The sequence below is a fragment of the Semicossyphus pulcher genome, unplaced genomic scaffold (genome assembly GCF_022749685.1).
Source record: "Semicossyphus pulcher isolate SPU_LCO1_2020_fin unplaced genomic scaffold, fSemPul1.0.p SCAF_1, whole genome shotgun sequence".
Taxonomy (NCBI): domain Eukaryota; kingdom Metazoa; phylum Chordata; class Actinopteri; order Labriformes; family Labridae; genus Semicossyphus; species Semicossyphus pulcher.
The window spans coordinates 27733175-27750301 of NW_027211603.1; the positions used below are offsets into that span (position 1 = coordinate 27733175).

General features: G+C 42.4%; 1 protein-coding gene across 1 annotated transcript in view; it reads right to left on the reverse strand.

Annotated features, from left to right (window-relative positions):
* The window catches only part of LOC138588914 (thrombospondin type-1 domain-containing protein 4-like), a 54910-nt gene that overhangs the window by 27056 nt on the left and 10727 nt on the right, over positions 1–17127 (reverse strand). The gene's annotated exons all lie outside the window — the stretch shown is intronic.

Consider the following 17127-nt stretch of genomic DNA (forward strand, 5'->3'; position numbering starts at 1 on the left):
GCAGCTGCAGACTCTAATAAAGTGTTAAAATTACAACAGTCCGATCCTTTAGGAGGATCTAAATTGGCAATGTTTTAAACAGCAGCTGACAGTAATCTATCCCCATTAAAATTAACAGCTACTATGAAGGTTCAGACGTCAGATTTATGTGAGCACTCACACATAAAACAGGTCAGCTGCACAGATTGCCAAATATTTGCCTGGTAATGATGCGGATGTTGGCACTATGTTCAATAACTCACACCCTGCCACCTTCACTAATAACCTGTGGAGCTGCTTCACGGAGCAAGCAGAGGCAACGAGTGCAAGCACGAGTAGCAAGAAGAAGCACACATCTCCACACCTGCAACTGGCGTGGCTCATGTTGGAACAGTGTCAACACACACACACACACACACACACACACACACACACACACACACAAATCCTATCCGGTCTAGTTCATCCTGCCCGCAGTCTTTTTCAAAACAGTATCGTAGTACACTAAAATTGTGAATGGCTCACTCTATCAGCTTTCTTCTCATAGTTTAACCCCTCATCCTCAACCCCATCAATACACACACACACACACACACATCCCTGCAGGCAGCCCAGCTGCAGACACGTAGGAGGCCTTTTTCAGCCCATCCGTCACGACGAACCTACAGACATCATCCCGCTCCTCTGATCCTCCTGTGATCTGGACAGACCTCATTATGGAGGCATAGCGCCGAGAGGTCGGGCGGGGCCAGACTGACTCCGCTGCACACCCTGGGGTCTTTGTTTCCTTCAACAAGTGGGTCAGCCCTGAAGCAACCTTGGCTCCAGACGCCTGATTCCTCCACACGTCAGAGTCATGCTCTACAGCAGGAGGGCTCGATGTTACTGTACGCTGTCAGAGTCCTGCAGACACACACTCATAAAAGACATGTATTCAGATCTCATTCTCTGTCAGGCGCACGGTCTGTCTTGGGGTTTGCTGTTTGGAGGATGTTTATATCTAAAGCTCATTAGCAGAGCCATGACTGCTAACATTTGTATCAGGTGTGTCCTCGGTGGGAAACACTCTACCTGGCAGCTGTATGAAGTCTGTCATTAATCTGCCTTACATCATGCTTCATGCATGCTCACTGAGGGATGAGGAAACAGGATGATGCAAGGCCCGGAGGTGTTCACAGTAGAGGTGTTCAAATACCAGTATCAGAAATGCCTGGATACCGCTTATAGTCGATGTATCGATTCCATACCTTTTTTAGTTAGCCTGCTAAAGTATCTTCTTCTCCCAAAACAGTGGCCTGCAGAGCAGTTAAATATGTTATGGTTGCCACTGTCAGCTACTGTTTTAGAGCGGCAAAGAAGGACTGATTTCAGGTAGTTTGCAATGTGACTATAGAAAACAACAACCGTGTTGGCGAACATAAAGTTGAACGTAGGTCCAAGCTAGCAAAATGTCAACAGTCAGTGAAATCTATGTGTCTGAATCTGAATCAGGAAGGGATGAATGGTATTGGAATATCTCTAGTACACAGCCGTGCAAACATGAGCCCCTTTTACACTGTCAGTTCAAGGCGGGATTATTACGCCTCTGTTACGCTCCGTCTTCTATGTAGAACGCACGGAGGCGGAATGGTGGGGTGAAGTCGACCCACCTCTGAGCCCACATCAGAGGTAGTAACAGAGGCGAAACGGTGTCTGTGCAGCGGAGCCGGCAGGGCAGTACAGTGTTGTGTGTGTGCATTTGAAGCACGCGTTGTTTGTTTACACCTCATGCAAGTTTTGCTTCCTCAACGCCAGGGCGCTATTTAGAAACACACACTGGGGCGGCTCTACGCCAGCGTTGCCTGGTCCAAAGTCAAATGGCAAAGGCTGCATGATGGCGGATCTTCGTTACGGCGCTGTGGCGGAACCGCAGAGTAAATTGAGTTATACTCTCACATTCTCACTCTCTAACAAATCTTTTGCTTTATAATCGTATTGCATCTTCATTAATTTTATCCAGTTCGTCTACACAGTCTACAATGTAAATCTGTTATCTAGAGCAGTAAAAATCAGAAAGTAGGAAGAGAAAACACACATTTTTGGTGCATCTGGGATACAAATTAGTCAGCAAGGCCAGGCATGTAGGTCCCATGATTGTTTCTTTGAGCAATGTATTTGACTGAGAAAGACAGGAGCGGAGGAAAGGGGGGGCGGACTGATGAATAAAGCAGGTCGAGAGGGGATTTGGGCTGGGAGGGGCAAGGTGTGGCTGAGGGAAGCTGCTGTTTCTATTTGTCCCCTGCTTCTATCAGGAAAACAGCTGACAGTAAGGAGCATACTCCTGTTTAAATCTGGTGTACTTCAGAGGTCTCCCACCATGTGCCATCCTCAGACCAAGTAGGGTTTCATTTCATGCAAACACTACAGCAGCTGATATCAGTGATTAGTTCTCCATCTCTACCTGAGCTGAGCGCAATAAAAACACACAGATGGTTATCTGTTGTACATAAATCACATGCTAGTTTAAAACACTGCAGCATCATGCATGTCACGTCAAACTTCATAGATCCTTTGCTCAGTGGAACTTTTCTCATAATGTCTCACATCACTGGTGAACTTATATCTGCACTCTCCTTCAATGCATTTAATTTATTGATTTATTGAAGAGGGCAACAGAGGGCAATACATGCATTGCACCAGATATCGCAAATGTCAGTTTGTTGTACCTAGGTGTGTTTACAATGCAGAAATAATAATATAAAAACGTTATCATAGCTTGTACCTGAAAAACAGACTACTTCACATAAAGCTCTGGAAAAAATGTTCCTTAAACAGCATCTCTCACTACATGTCATGGCCGGCCCAATCAGAATCAGAATTAGAATGAGAAATACTTTAATAATTAATCCCCGGGGGGAAATTCAGGATAAAGATCTGAACCCCATTGAAAACCTATTAAATGTGATCAAGAGGAAGATGGATGGTTTCAAGCCATCGAACGAAGACGAGATGCTCCAAGAGAAGCCTAACGTCACCCAACAGCACTCTGACAGACTGGTGGAGAGCATGCCAAGACGCATGAACGCTGTAAGTAACAAGACTACTGGCAATGTATGACATGGACTGTCCTTTAGGGGACTGATGACAACTTGTTTGAAAGCAGGTCCGTGCTGCGGACGTAAGTGAGGACAGCGGAGGAGCAGCGGAGGAGCAGCCCCGCCTACTCCCCAAACAAAGTATCCAGAGCAGTATAGACAGAGAGTCGCTTCAGTGGTGGTCCAACATGCTCCATGATCCACCATTGCGATGCCGAAACTCTCTCTCTCTACGGCTGTGAAAGTACCGTCACTCACTCACTCAATCACATGCAGACCCATGTGTAGGGCTGACCCAGGCGGTCAGCCAAAAAACAGGTTGTTCCACCAGATATTGATGTCTGAACTCTTCCTGAGTTAAAACATAAGCATTCTGTTGTTTAAACATGAACATGAACTTGTTTTCTTTGCATTATTCGAGGTCTGAAAATCTGGTTTTCTTAACCAGTCGTCATTTTCTGCAAAAAAAAAAGACGTTAATGAGAATATTTTATTTGGAAGTTGGGAGAAATGTTGTTTAAAAGCTCATTAAAAGTTAATTTTACACAAACCTTTAAATAGAACCAGAAAAAACATATTTTTGCAGAAGTCTATTTATTTTTTCTGGAGCTGGACAGTTATTATGAGACATGAATGTGTTTTTCAACCATTTCTTGACAATAATTTTAATCTCGTTAAATGTAATGCACTCTCTTATATTTGTGGAGATGAATTCCACTCTAGTGTTGTTGTGATTAAATACGTGCAGTGTTCTACTTCACAGTCCTCAGCCATCACTCCCACCTTCCCTACATTCTGATGTCACCATACAGTGTGTGGTCCATGACTTTTTACAAAACTTTCCAACTTTAGAAAGAGAGAACTAGAAACTTATGAAGCAGAGACAAACCTTTTGTTAAATTTTGCTCTTGCCGGATAGTATAGTATGAAACAAATCTATGAAAGGGTGTGAAATCTCAGCCAATGTCAAACTTGACAACAATCTATACATCTGCAGGTTCATATGAGGATACTTTAAGTGATTAGTTGATCACGTTGCTCTCGGTGTAAAGACACAGGTAGACCTGCAACACCTGGAGCTTTTAAAGCCGACAGGTGCTCATAAAATTAGGAATTTTGACTTCCCAAGCATGTACACAATTTCAAATATATGATTATGTATATGACGGTTTCCTTTTGAAATATGTTTCAGAGAGTTTCAGGTGAAATTTCTTTTTTCCTTTTTTTGTGAAAGGCTGATCATCGACACATTTATGGCCCTTAACGTTCCTATATCCCTTAACAACCTCAACAAGAAGCTTTAGTGAAGCATGAAACTGTGATTGAGTGACAAGACACTGAACTAAAAGACCAGATAGGTTTAGTGTTATCTCTTTATTCCTGTGTTTAATGTCTTCAAACACCTGCAGGAGGCCCTTTGCTAATAAAGCTGTTAGACGCCATCAGATAAGAGTCTGACTGACAATGAGGTTTGACCCTGAGCAGGCAGGACCCCACAGCAAAGACGCACTCTCTCAGTTACTAATTAACACATTTACAAGCTCACACACGCAAACTTAGAAACGCACCTTAAAAATAGCCATGATAATTAATGTAGAGTGTGCACATTGGCACAGATATAGTCTCAGGTAGAACTTTAAACACCTAAGATTATAAACACATGTAAGTGTATTATCCCCTCACACACTCACACCTACGTCTCTTATCTTATTCTCGAATGACCGTAAATTCCCGGCGCCCGGCGAGCGCTGACCACACATTGAGAGCTGTGGATCTCTGACATTCCAAACAAACCGATGAGCCGTAAAATGTGCTCAACTGTCTCTTCAATTGACAGCCACCCAGATAGCAGCCAATCACTGTCAACAGCCGTCTGTCCGAGGAAGACCTGAGTGACTGCTGAAGGCTAAAAATACAGCCTCGTATCCGAATAGTACACCCTCGTAAATCTGCTCTCCAGACTGGGATTCACCGCTCCCTATCCTTGAATCACACTACAGTGCAGAGCTCAACCTGTTGTGTGTCACCATCCATCCATCTTTCTATGTATCATCAATTCAACTGCTTACTCTCCACACAGAGCCACACATATTGGGCACAACAGCTCACTGTCATGACAAAGTTAAGTCAGTCATAACATCATGAGTCAGCATGTTGTATCGGATACCAGATGATCATTGCAAGACAGGGCCTGGTACATGTGTTCACAGTAGAGCCTAAGAAAAAATCTCCTGCTTTCTTTTAACTGGCTAACTTTCTAAATGATGCCAGGTAAATGTCAACATAGACTCTTTTGGTCTCCGAGCCAAAGCAGTGACAGACAATTAAAAGAACTATACTGCACTCGACACAGTTGACAACAACATATTACTCAATCGGCTGGAAAACTGGGTGGGACTTTCTGGCACAGTACTAAACTGGTTTGTTTCTTACTTAAAGCACAGGGACTACTTTGTGTCTATAGGTAACTTTACATCTGAGCAGAGAAAGATTACATGTGGAGTTCCCCAAGGCTCCATTCTTGGGCCTCTTCTCTTTAACATCTACATGCTTCCACTGGCTCAGATTATGGAAAACAACAAAATTAGTTAACATAACTATGCACACGACACACAGATCTACATCACTACGCCACCAGGGGACCATGGCCCCATACATTTCCTTCAGTTAAACAAGGAAAAAACTGAGGTGGTTGTTTTTTGGAGCTAAAAGAGGAGTGAGCGTGCAGCTTCAGTCACTGCTGTTGAAAACCATTGACCAAGCCAGAAATCTGGGTGTTGTCATGGACTCAGACCTGAATTATTAAAGCCACATTAAGACAATTACAAAGACAGCCTACTATCACCTCAAGAATATATCAAGGATTAAAGGACTGGAAAGATTGGTCCATACATATTTATCTTCAGTCTCTACAGGTCTTCATAAAAAATCAATCAGACAACTGCAGCTGATTCCAAATGCTGCTGCTAGAGTCCTCACGAGGACCATCGATCACAGTAGAGCTGAGACTGTTCTATAACCAGTTTAAAACTCCTCACAGTAGGTTCAATGTCATTATGAAACATCAACTTTGCAGTCTTACCATTTTCACTCCATAAGGGCGTAAACTTTCTTTAACTGCTCACAATGAATAAAGATATTTGGGGTGGTCATAGTAGACTAAGAGCAAGGATAAATAGAAAAAGAGTATGAATCTGATTGTGCAAATACTTTCTTCTTACTGCTGACACCAATGTTTGAAGTCGCTGGCCCAGCTGTTTCTGTGCTGAGCAGCCAGAATACGATCAGGAAATGTAAGTTTAACACAAAGCTGAACACTGGCTGTCTTTTATTCTTCCTCTAGTTCCCTACTCCTGTTTGGAGCCATTAAAGATAGAACCTAATGTCTAAAAAAGTCTGCATGTGTTCACTGACCCTCTGAGGAACATGGTTTATTTTTCATAATAATAAACAGGATTAAGAGTGAAGCAAGAACCAAGATGTAACCATGATTTGAATTGACAGAACAAATGAAAGACAGGACATAACCAGAGGAACCAGCAGTGTGTTGGAAACACATCAAATGGAGATCCCATTAAGTGCAGTCATTTTGCTTCTTCACAGCTTGAAGGCAGCCCCACTCACAAGGTTAAACACTCCCCCAGCTCCTGAAGAAAGACTTTATGAGCTGTATCAGAGCCCAGCAGAGATGTGGCGGTGCAGAACAAGTATCAGACCCCCGAACCGAGAACGCTGAAGCCTGCCGGAGTCACACAGTTCACACAGGGCCAGTAAAGGCCGACATGGGCCAGTTAGAGACAGTAGGTGGGACAGTAGGGCCCATCAAGATCCAGGAAGTTTAGGGAACACTATGACATCAATCTGTCATCTCCTGCACATCATAACTTCTCAGGGAGCATTTGTCCTCCCTGTCTTCCAACTGGAATTCTCATATCCATGCCTTCTTGACAGTGACAAGTGCGCTAACAAGTGCCATTAAGCAGTCAACTGTATCTCTATTAGCATCAGGGCTGCTGCTCTGAAGCTAAACCTGACCTTTGGAGGGAAGCTAGAAGATTTAATCCAGGGATTATTGAGTATTGAAGTATTGAATAAAAATCTTTTTTTATCTTAATGTATGTTTTGTTTTCTTGGCATTAGAGACAAATCCATACTGAAACATCTCTTTAATATGCACACTTACTGAACACTTGTTTGGGGGGGGGGTGAGTTATCTTTACTTGATAGGACAGCTGTAGACAGACAGGAAGTGTGAGGAGTAGATGATTGTAGATTGTAGATTGACCTGCTTCAAATGATTGGCAGACTGGGAGTCGAGCCTGCGATCAGTGCGTCGAGGACTGTAGCCTCTGTACATGGCTCCTGCTCTACCAACTGAGCTAAACCAGCACTCCATACACAATGTTTGAAGAGTTCAACATGTTGGCATGTTTGTATTGGCTACATAAAGCACAAATTAAGGCTGATGACGCTGTAATTCCCGTCATTCACGCATTTGGAATTTTAACAATTTCAACTCATCGCTTCACGTCGTGTCGCAAAAGCCAATGAGTGTGTAGATCTCCTGACTTCCTCCATTCAACAAACGAGCATTTTAAAAGCAGTTTTCTTCTCCTCTTGAGGACAGACCTGACAAAGCTTCAGTTTGACTTTTTACTAATCTGCATCATGATGTTGAAATTTCAGCAAAGGTAAGACCCGTTCTTTTTTCGGGTTTATACCGTTGAAGGAAGCCAGAGTGCAGCCTCTGTGTAACTCACTATTTACAGTGAAACTGAGACTGACCAGAAACAGATCAACAGGCTCTCCCTTATGGGGGATTTAATGAACTAAGAAATGATGGCGTTCATTTTGCCCACATATCTGGAGGGGCCTAATTTGGCTCCGACTTTGGTCTAAACACACCTTAAGGTCTCATGATATGTCCTCTGAGAGCCAAGAATATCTGTACGAAGTTTCATGGGATTCTATGCGATGGATATCGAGATGTCTTTCTTTAGAGCCACACAGCTAGCTGGTTTAAAAAGTCGTACATTCAGAATTCGTTGTAGCAAAGGTTAAAATCCCTGGACTGACATCACAAGAACTCCAGCCATGAACCTATCATAACTGTTCCTGCTTCTGTCCAATAACTGCTGACAGGCTCTGCTGACATGAATCCATAACCATCTGCAGAGGGTAATGGAGGGGAACACCACGAGTGTGCAGCTGGGGCCTGTCGTGACAGAGAGGAGATTGAGGTATCTCCACCAGTCTTCACCAGGCAGGCTGTATATCAGAGCACTCATCCCCTTTTTAACAAGAGTGCCTGTCCACTACAGCGAGGGGATGCATAAAACAGATGCAGCTGTCAGAGGAGAGAGGTGAGGAGTGGCCTGGGATGTTGAGTCTGATGAGTCTGGGCCTGAGCTGCGCTGTGGGTGCGGGGAAACACGCCAGTGAGGGAGGGAGGCTGTGGCTGAGACGTCCAGACTGCTCTGGGTCAGACGTCGTCTCATTATATCTGACGTCTTTATTAAGAGATAACAATCAGTCAGAATCCATGTTGAAATCTGTCAGCTGAGTGCCGCACTGCTCATCAACTAGTTTAATAAAACCTGAATTAAATCATTTGAAGTCATTTTATTTTTGGCTCTTCAATGATCCACATGAATCAACTGGATTTCCTGTCGTTTCATCATCGTCTCCCACCTAACTGTGAGGAGCAGGAGGAAGTAGTGCAAACCCACTCCTGGGTCCAGAATAGAGCATGCGAGAGAGATTTTTTACCCTCAGTGGGCCCACCACCGGCTGCAGAGAAGTGTGTGGTCAGTGATCGCCCTTTAAAAATACACACACCCTTCTCAAATGGCCTTCCTGGTTATAAAGAGAGGGAAGTCGCAGCTGAAAGGGAGTCCCACCATAAAGGGATCTTTCTTTCTCTGTTCTTCTCAAATGAGTCACCACATTCAAGGGATTCAGAACCTCAGAGCTGCTTTTAACGTGTGCATGTACACGTGTGATTCATGAGGAATGTTCAGCATTTCCACACAGACAAATGTTTCTTATAGAAACAGCTTCACTTTATTTGACATAACTCTCAGATCATGGTCGTTATAGTCCCATAATTTTGCTAAAGTGACGTAGGGCTTTCCTTCTAGGTTTATATGCAGGAAATGACACACTGCAGAGAGAAAGAGCTTGAACAATTCCATTATACGTGATCAAATTTACAGTTCAGGGAAATCTGATGGTTGATACTGAGTGTGTTAGAGCCAAAATGGATTCAAATAGTGCAGTTATATTAATTTCTGAGGCAGTTACTTTTAAGTTGTATCCATACACTCTATATAAGAGGTGGACGCAGCCTCTTGGTTTCAAAATTGCAGCCAATGCAGTAGTGCCTTAAACCTGCATTCTTACTAACGGCCAGCAGGGGGCTCAAAATGAACCAGTAAATGACTGATATCTCCGTAAACGTATTCCTGATAGGTTTCTGGCCTTAATGAATGGTTTAAAGTTTCTTCAACACAGCATGATGGTTACTTAGCAAATTATGTTCCCATCTAATGAGGATAAAGGAGGGTATGCATTAAGGGTTAGCTTCCTGGGCTTGACAAGTTATTACCACGGTGACCTGTCAACCAGGATAGAGACGAAGCAATGTGTATCAACCCTGTCATCCTAATATGGTCACTTCTGGTTCCACAAAAAAAGGACAGCAACTAGAGATGAGCACCAAATCCCAGTTTCATCATTATCACATTATGAGCATTAGGAATACACAAGAGTCTCTATTTATTACAGTGAATAAAAATAATTATTTGATGTAAACAAGCGATGCCTTCTCACCAAGCATGACTACATTTGACCTCTTGGACGGAGCCCTGTGTAGAACGGCATTTTGATACAATCAGATGAAGCCCGAGCCAGCCATCAGCTAGCGTCAGATTATTGGTGTCGATTTCTTGGTGAAGCAAAGCAACTTATTGGGTTTATTTGGCTTTCAGGAAAGACATATTGCAAACACAGTGATTGTGTAAAACATGCAGAACAGCAGATGGATATAGAAAGTAATATTGGAACAATATTTTAAAAAATATTTCATTAGTTTAATATTTAAAATATGATTGAAGTGAGGTACCAGAATGATGTTCTGGTATTTTATCTTTAGCTGCTTCCATGTGTGTTTTTTTTCTCCCACTGAATTGCACCATTTTAGCTTCTATTCCAGTCGTGATTAAATATTAAATAAGTAGACCAAATCAAACTCACACGTTCACTCGAGCAGTAATTTCTTCCCACGCCGCTTCTCTCCGTGTTACTTTATTTTTCAAAAAACATGCTCGTATTCGCTGAGCGTCCGCATGAGGATTTCGAGCTCCACTGGTGTGACGTAGGAGGATCTCTTTTTGTGTACCGTTGCCATGGTGAATCGTGTTATCGGGGCTCCATTAATGCTGGCCTTTTATAGTCAGCATGCACGCACTTAACTCCGGCTGAACATACTCAGGGTTGATCGAACTGACTCTGATCAGCTGTTCTGAAACCAAAAAGCCAGCGACTTTCAGCTCAGGGTAAATCAAACCACAGTCCGGGGTTAGACTGAGGGTTTGTTGAGCCTCCTTTCTGAAACGGACCCGTGCATGGTATGGTATCGTGCAGGCCTTATAGCAACTCCAGCCTTCACAACAACAGTCCACAAATCAATGGGTGACTTCTAATACACAGTCCATGGTTCTATCCTATGAGTCAGATTAGTGGGATTTGTGCTAGGATGGGACATTTTGACAATGCATGACTTCTCATGAGCAAATATTTGCATGCTAACATGCTAAACTAAGAGGGTGAAAATGGTCAACATCTGCATGATCATCACAAAGCCTACAAGTATATCTTCCCAGAGCTGCCAGCATCCCTGCAGACTCTTGGTCTTCTGTCCAACACTCATTCCTATGACTAATATCTATTTGAAATAATAGTTACAATGAAAACTTCCTTAGATTTTATGTGTCTAAACCCATTTGTTTCATGAGGTGTTTGCTGAGCCAACCAATCAAGAGTGCAGTGCTACTCAGTGGTGTAGAAGCAGCTCCTTGGAGCCATCAGAGGACGGACGAATCATGAAGGAAAGAGAAGCTCCAGCCGCACACACAAAGAGAGCTGAGTGTCCTGAACACTCAGCAACTGCTTGGCTTGAATACGGTCCGTTATATTCAGGATTTAGACCATCTGAGAGTAACCACAAGCACTTAAATGTAATAGAAAACACACACATACCTCTGTACACAATCATGGAAAAAACGTGAGTCTGCTGTGTTCTTTTACTATGCCAGACCGATAGATGGACAAAAGCATTCTTCATTCAGAGCTGCTCAAACTGCAAGCATTCACATCATCGAACCCGCGCTCCTTCACACATTTCAAGACGAGCACTGAGCAGCCAATACAGCAGACAATCAAGACTGGGCAACAGTCCAGGCAGTAAGAAAAGGATGAAATCACACCAGTCCTCCATCAGACAAAAGCTGAAGAACCACTTGAGTCCAAAACTACAGGGTACAAACCTTGAAAGAACTTGATTTGCCTCATTACTTTTGGTTGTAAAACCTGATAGACACTCGAGTCTCTTTAGCGGGCCAATTTGAGAGTGTCACTGCGTCAGATTCAGGAACATGAGACGGACTCCTGCAGTGACACTTAGGGACGAGGGTCAAGTGGACAGAGCTGGGTTGTTATTCATGCAGCATGGATTGTGACAGGGGGAAGTATCAGGGACCACACAAAGCACACAAACTCTGTGGTTTGGTTTGTACGGAAAGCTAAAATAACAACATAATTGAGCCACTTTTCCCTCCAATGCACGTATACAGTCCAAATGTTCTGAATTACTGTTTCATTATCATGATTAAGTATCGAAAAATCAGTTTAATGCCACAACCTGCTGCAGAGAACTGCAATGGGACCAATATGGAAGCCAAAACCAAAATTACCTCCAGACTCTACTGCAGAGTAAAAGAAGTCAGAAAGGAAACTGTGAGCTGTACGATGGTGTAGATTCAACCTTAGATCATGACCTTTTCCTTGTCTGTCTGCTTCCTTCATCTCTGTCATTTTCAGAAAGTCACTCATAAATAAAAATGCCTAATATCACAACAGCACAGTAGTTTTCTAACTGGATAAAAATTTGCTTTTAGCTATCTCTGTGTTTGAATTTGCATCTTTTTTGAATTTGCATTGTTTCTTCTTATGGAATCTGTTTATGCCATTGGAGCATGATTGCCCTTGTCAGCCACCGTACATAGTCCCTTTACAAAATAAATAAATTAGATCCCTTTTGTACTAAGGGTAGCAATTTTTCAAACCAAGTTCTTACATTTAAAATGATCCTCTGGAAAGGGTCATAATGTGTTTTCAGTGCATGCTTTCAATCAGTCTGAAAAAATAGGCGTTTTAATTCAGGTTGACTTGAATAAAATAAATACACAAGTAGGATACCCTTTTGTAAAATTCATAATATACACAGTTGGATGATTTACTGTTGCTTCATCAAAAAAAGTACTATGTGCTATGTAAGTACCAAAGACTGTATAAAAAGATGGACAACATGACAGCTCCCTAAAAGTAAAGCCAAACCCTCTCTATCGCCCCCTGCTGACTGGCTGCAGTATAGGTCATAAAGCCCGCCTCCTCCATGTTAACAGATGGGACATGAGTCAAACTATAAAATCAAAACACGTCAGATAATTTTTTCTCAAACATGGTTTCTGTCATTAAAGTTAGTTCTTATCATGCTGATTTACATCCAAGTGTTCATTTTTCTGACAAGTTTATTTTTAACTAGTTATTTGATGCTGTAAAAAGGATGATTGACAGGAGGAACGGTGAGAGGAGGCGTAATGAAAACAATCACTACAGTCATTGAAGTTTACATATCTGTGAGCGTCTGCTTCAGACCAACACAAGAAGCTGTTCTGCTGTTAAACTCGCCAGCGAGCAAGATCCTTGCTGTTTTTTCTGGTAAGTTAAGTGTGTGTTTTGGTTAGCGGAAGTGGCTACGGTGGCTCCACCCACCAATCTCTAATGCGCAACTCTGGCTCCAAATGACGTCACCATCGCAAGATAGCAGCGCCTATCACAGGGGCTATTTTGGCTTCCATTTCGTACAATAGGAACAGATGGAGACGTGTCTTCCATCTATATATATTCATTGGTAAGGACCATTAATCAATCAATTTTTTATTTATATTGCACCAAATCATAACCAAAGTTAATTAGAAAGTAATGATGCTATGGTTTGGCTCTGATCTGGAACAGAGGCACTGGAGTACATGGAAGGCTGGAGAATATCACTTCTCAGTGCCTTTAGGGAAAATCCATCAATAGTAGCAGAGTGTGACATATTAACTGATTTAGATGGTGTAGTTGTGTTTCAGTGTGGTTGTTTCAAGACTTGAATAGACAAGTGATTTGTTTGTTGCACTGTAGTTCTTGTTGCTGTTACTGGTCTGGAGTAAAGCCAGCAACAATATCTGAGAAAAGACCACATACATCTTTGGGGGTGAGTTATGAAGTGTGTACACAACTACTGGTTTTTCGACCACACAAACAGGGATCAAGTTTGTGATTTTTACATGACCGCTCTCCCATATGGACTCAGATATAATATCCTTCAGGTCAGACACGGATTAAACAGTCTGGTTTCCACTACATTAAGGCTTACCATACAGAAACAACCACAGAGTCATGTAAGGGATGTGTGAAACATGTTGTAAAATACTATCTGGTAAAGGTTATTAAAGTGACCCACTTATAAAACATAGTCATGCAGCCTGACTTCCACAGAGAATAACACAAATGTGCCCTCTCCCTGTGCATTAAACACACCTGAAGCTAATACTGGAGACATGACGTGGACTGTGCTCTGCTGCAGTGCTCCTGTCTCTTGCATTGAGCACAGCAGCTGGTCAGCTCCCGGGCAGAGCTGGAGGCCACTAAGAGCCACATCAAACAGTGCACTTATTCCACATGAAGCCTGTCTGCAGAGACTGCCAGGAGTGTAATTTTGAATCAGTTTAATTCAGGGGCCTCTGATCTACATGAATACTATAGGCTTGTTAATACAATTAATACAATCAGTACGTTTTATATCAACTCACAAAAACAACAAAATACGATTTTACAATGTTATAACTATACTCCTCCAAACATGTTCATGAAAAACAATCCATCCATCCATTATCTATATAACGCTTATCCTTTTCAGGGTCGTGGGGGCGAGAGATGGGGTTACACCCTGGACTGATTGCCAGTCAATCACAGGGCTGACACATAGAGACAGACAACCACACCTACGGTCAGGTTTAGAGTCACCAATGACCCTTACGAGCACGTCTTTGGACTATGGGAGGAAGTCCGAGTACCCAGAGGAAACCCACGCAGGCACGGGGAGAACATGCAAACTCCACACAGAAAGGCACCCATGGCTGCCTCCCTGAAATGCAATCAGCCTTTTTTTATTCAAATAAAAATTGTATAAGTTGGCATTGTAAAGATGGGGATGTAAGGATGGATGTTTCATTTTGTATCGATGACACTGAATCGCTTCAGCTAACAGTTGAATGATGTAATAATAAATGCAATTAATAGATGCAATAAAATGTCTCACTTAAAGATTCCCTGACAAATAACTCCTTCTTGACTTCCAATCACACATAAGAAGGTGTATCTTTGATTATTGTGCAATATTAAATGTCATTACAGTAGTTAGACGTGTTACGTCATTACTATGCCATGCTTTACCAAGCTCGTGGGATAGACTGTGGTTTATAATCATATACCCATGCTAGCTGCTCAGTTTAAACATGGTGATATTTATCAAGTGATATTTATCTGTTCACCATCTTATTTTAGTTTATTAGCATGCTAACAATTGCTAATTAGGGCAGCACACAAAGTACACCTGAGGCTGATGGATGTGTCATTAGTTTTGGAAGTACTTGGTCATAAAGTGATTGGACAAATTGAAAATTTGACTTGCTGGTGGCACTCAAAATTCAGAATCCTCTGGGAATATATTTTGGAATGATTTACGCTTATTCTATCCAAAAGGTGGAAGTATATGTCCCAGAGTCCTACCTCATGGTGGCATGAGAGGAAAAGTCAGAGGATCTAAAGTCAGTGGGGTTCATCCTCTGAGGCTATAGAATGTCCACTAATGTGGTGGACCAGCACACTGACAATGTCGCCCAATGAGACGATGTGTTAGCATGACTACAGTTATGTTACACCTCTTGTGAAGTTGCAATCTTAAATATTTTGTTATGGGGTGCTGGTTTAGCTCAGTTGGTGGAGCAGGCGCCCCACGTTCAGAGGCTACAGTCCTCGATGCGCTGATCACAGGCTTGACTCTACCGATGGTGCATGTCATCCCCCACTCTCTACTCCACACATTTCCTGCCTCTCTTCAGCTGTCCTATATAATAAAGGCAAAAGCCCAAAAAAGAATCTTAATAAAAATAAAAAAAACTTTGTTATTGATATTTATTTGGAGTTTATTTAGAATTTATTCAACCCAAAGCCTGTGTTTTATTTTGATCCATCACTTATTCTGGTATTTTGACACGTTATGAGGTATCATGTCAGGTCAAGCAGAGTGCACCAAACCATCTGACCGTCAGCTGATCCGAACAGGCACCAATGATGACTGACACTTCAAACAATCTGTTGGAGCTGCCAACTCCTCGCTCTTCCCTGCGGTTCCTTCCTGCTCCATGCTGCTGTTGCTGCTGCTGATGAATAGCAGTGCTGCTGATTCCCTCGACCAGGACACCCCCCGGTTATGATGTTTTTTATCAGTATGCCTGCTATGACATATCTTGCTTTGAGCATTATGTGTAGCGATTATTCCATATGTCACTGTATGTAGTATCTGCTGGGGGCTCTTACCCCTGAAGGGGAAAGCAGAACTACAAAATTTCCCACAATAATGCTCTGCCTCAGAGACATGAGCCGTTCTGATTTAAATTAAATAATCCAGATGTTTTTACATTATCTCTTGGCCTGTAGCTGGGGGGATCTCCTGTTCAAATGGCTGGACCAGCTGAGAAAATCTCAGTGGGAAGAGTGAAGAGAAAAAATCTCCCTGAAAAATGATGATGAGTTTGACTCCTCGATTATTCAGGCAGGAAACAAATAAATAGACCTTACAGATCAATACTGGGTGCATTAGCTTGATTTAGACTCATTAATCACAATTAGGTTTCTGTTACTAAACACTTCAGCCCTGCCCATGTAAAGATTACAATGTCATGTGTGTTAACTGTGAAATTTATGATCAAGGCCTAACAGTAAGATCAGAGGGCTTTCTATCTTGATTAAATGTTAATGTTGCAGAGATTGCCGCTGGATTACAGTGCATGGGAAACACACGGGGTTAACAGAGCCAGGTCAGCAGGACCAGCTGGAATTTAGCTTTTTTTCTCCAACATATTTCTTGGAGTTAAACCCTGATCAAAAGAATGTTAAAGTGACTCCAGCACACTGAATACATAGCCAGCCATAAGCAGGCCCACACAGCGACTCTGCTCTCACAGGTGTATTTTCATGAAGTGCGTATTAAATACGGGGTCAGAAGTACAAATATGTCCTCCATAGAGATCCCAGATCTCCTGTTTTAGCCCATAGGGTCTTCCTGACCTCTACTTCACTTCTACACATCACATATGAGGAGCAGTCACTCTGATGTTGTGCTGCCCTCTGCTGGTCACACTCATCACTACATCAGAACCACTGCCTGAAGTCCATAAAGCTACTATTCCAGATATACTTTTAAGTTCTTATACGGCTTTTATAACCAAGTGTCTTTGATATGTGTTGAATTTATCGTCCCGGTGTCTATCTAAGGTGAAGGTGCTCCTTGGTGGGAGACACTGAAATTCAAGAGGAGGAAAAAAGGCTACACCCTGAAGCGGTTGTTCTTGCTGTACGCATTGGTTGTTCACTCTGAAATAACCAAATGAGAAAAGGTTTACTTTTTTCAAGAAGAATTCCTTGTTCTGTTTTTGTCTCTTGTGGAGACCTAATAAAGTGTGGA